Here is a 3,389-nt window from a genome sequence, read left to right as displayed (position 1 = left end):
CAGCAAAAACAACTCATTAAGAAATTCTGCAACTTGTTAACATTGGATGAATACATATCAAAACACGAATGATGACCACTCACATGTACATGTCAATGATGCCAATCTTACTGTTGGGCCTCATGTGCTCAGGTAGGAGACAAAGGCAGGCCTACACACTGTAGGAACACTCAAAGCCTGATAACACAAAAACCGTGCCAAAATCAAACAAAGGGAGTCCAAACAGACTACAGATCTCATCAAGTCTTGCTCAATTTACACCTAGGTGTGAAATTCTGAAGGATCGAACTCTCAACTCCTATTGGATGAAGCGCACAACAGAACACGTTCCTCAACCATGATGTCATCGAGAGTATAAAACCTCGGACATTCCTCCTAAGCTTTCTTCCAGCGTCAGTATGCACTGCATCTAGTTGCAGCCCTGCTGCTCCCAGGTGTAGTCTTGTTGCCCAAGGAAGTATTGTATGTACCTGAACTTTGGCCATACAATCTCTATCTCGCTGGATGAGCCGAGATTCTCCGGGTTCCACCAAGCACACTAACGGATCCAAAGGAGACCACCAAGCAATCTGCGTCTCACCATTTTGCCTGCAGAAGTGAAGAAAGAAGATTTCTCTACCTTCTTCAACCGTGTTGACTTCACTGATTTCTCCGCCAACCCGCCGAGAATCAGCTTCCGTACCGCCCGCCGACAGAGCGAGGAAACGGCCTCCCATCATCACCCGAGCTTCAAGGAACCGAGTTGGAGTCAAACGATGGACGAACACACATTCTACCCACGTCCTCACGTGATTCAAGTAAGAGGTTTACGTCTGGGCAGAGACAGATTATTATAGTGTGTTATTCTTGTGTAACAAGGTTATTGCTTGTACAGTTTATGGATCGCTGAGTCTGCTCATTGCTGCTAATAATACTCAAGGTATTACTGTAACTCACTGTTACCACGAAGGAGATTTGCTGTGTTGTCGTCCAACCACGCTGGGCTGTTTGTGCATTTCCACCATCGCGGGTGAGTCCGGCACACTGAGTTTATCCAATAAAGAACCAACGACCATGGCAGATGGGTTAAGAGCCGTCCACCGCGTCTCTGAGTGATAAAACTAACAGTTGCCATCCCTCCCACGATCGCTAAACCGGCTTCAGTGCCATCGCCCCTGTACACCCTCTCTCGTACTAAATGCACACCCACACAACCCCTCACAAACATACCCACACACACATTTGGCGAACAGATAACTTGGCGATAGAGCCCAGCTTTGTCCCTAAGTTATCGTACCAGCAGAGACACGCGTTAAACGGGCATACGCCATTAACCAGTCTCTCCACCCACATTCTCTGGACAGAAACCTCACATGACATACTCTCCACGAGAGCCACAACCGCCATTTTGTGCACTCCTTTTCTCCTTACACACACACACACATACACCCACTCACACACACCAGTAGCGGTTCTAGCTTGTATGGTGCCCTGGGCGAAACCCGCTTCAACACGCCCTCAAAAGTTCAGGGGGCGCCTCCCGCAAGATGCTGCCATGGGCAACTGCCCATGCCGCCCATGCCTAAATCCACCACTGACACACACACACACACCTACCCTCCTCTCATGTATTATAGGCTTATGTGTTACCATGTCTAAACATGTTACTGTTTAGTTTGTAGTTGGAAGTCGGAAGTTTATCGACTGCATTGTATTGATTATTAATTGATATGTCAGTGCTCGGATTCAAGCCTTCATTGTTTACCTTTTGAATGTCGATGTTCTCTGGACGTCGACTTTCCTAAGAGAACAATCCTATATTGAGACTACTATAGTGTCTGGTTATTAGTCCCTGATTCCAGGGTGGTGCCCCCGCAATGTTAATCCTTATTAATATTCTATTGATTTTGATAATTGATAGTTATCTTTGATGATTGTTGATTTGAAGGATTAATAAGATAATGTTGATTCTAATCAATGTTTTATTGATTTTAATAATTAGTAATTATCTTTGATAATTATTAATTATTGCTAATAATCAAACCCGTTCCTGAATGAAGCCCCACCATTACTATTTAGAAATGTTCTCCAGCCCCTCATGGTGAGTGAGGTAAAAAGGAAGAAGCTGGATACAGTACATAGTACTACACAGTGTCCTGACCAGATGTGATGAGATAAGATTCCAACAAGTAATTGATCTGTCCACACCGAATGTGATTATGCTGTGCGAGGATGTGGCAATCAAAAAATATATTGGGTTTGACAGCAGTATTTTGATATTGCAGAGAGTGCTTAAAGTTTCCAGGTTAAAGTTTACTGTATTTACCTTAAAATTTTAAATAATGTTCATTTCTCATAATTTTGAGCTAGTTGAACTGTGATTTGTAAGTGAAAGCAACAACATTTTGTGTCACAGTGTTTTATCTGTAACACTTTACATTTGTTTGCAACATTAGTTAACATGAACTAACAATGAACAATAGTTTTACAGCATTTATTAATCTCGGTTAATGTTAACTTCAACGTATAGTAATACATTTTTTAAATCAAAAGTTGTATATGTTAACATTAGTTAATACACTATGAACTAGCATGAACTAAATATGAAATTTTTTATTGTATTGAATTATTAACAAAGTTAAATAAATGCTGTAAAAAAAGATACTGTTCAGTGTTAGTTCATGATAGGTAATGCATTAACTAATGTTAACAAATAGAACCATATTGTAAAGTGTTACCATTTTATCTTTTTATCTCTACCTGCAACCAGTTAATTATACAGAAGACATGGATTAAACCACTCGAGTTGTATGGATTAATTTTATGCTGTTTTTATGTCCTTTTCGGAGCTTTAAAGTTTTGGACCCCATTGATTTACATTTTATGAACAAAACTACATAATATATTATTCAAAATATCTTTGTTTATGTTCCGTAGAAGAAATTAATTGGAGTCTGATAAAACATGAGGTTGGGTAAATGATGAGAGAATTATCATTTTTGGGCGAATTATTCCTTAACAGAAAATGTTGGGGAGAGCGGGGCTAGTTGTCACACATTTCACTGCAGTGAATATTTCTCAGAGTGGGTTTATTTTGGGAAGTTCATTTCTGTATATACAAATACCATAAAGTCATGGCTACTAAAATCTATGATTTTTTTGTTTTTGTTTTTTTTTTGTTTGTTTGTTTGGTTTTTTTTTTTAGGAAAAAATACATACATTTTATTATAGAAAAACACACATTTGTGTAATTGTAGGTTTTACTCAAAACCTTATATTTACTGACACATACAGTAGCCCTTGTGACAACTTCCCATGTGCTCCAAAAATGGCTAATTTTACTCCAAATTTTAAAAATGTTTAAGATTATAGACAGCTTAATTCAAATGAGTTCCTTCCTTTACCAACTT

This window comes from Myxocyprinus asiaticus, chromosome 43, assembly GCF_019703515.2.
Source record: "Myxocyprinus asiaticus isolate MX2 ecotype Aquarium Trade chromosome 43, UBuf_Myxa_2, whole genome shotgun sequence".
Classification (NCBI taxonomy): Eukaryota; Metazoa; Chordata; class Actinopteri; order Cypriniformes; family Catostomidae; genus Myxocyprinus; species Myxocyprinus asiaticus.
The sequence above is the reverse complement of the archived record's forward strand: the minus strand, read 5'-3'. Positions refer to the sequence as shown.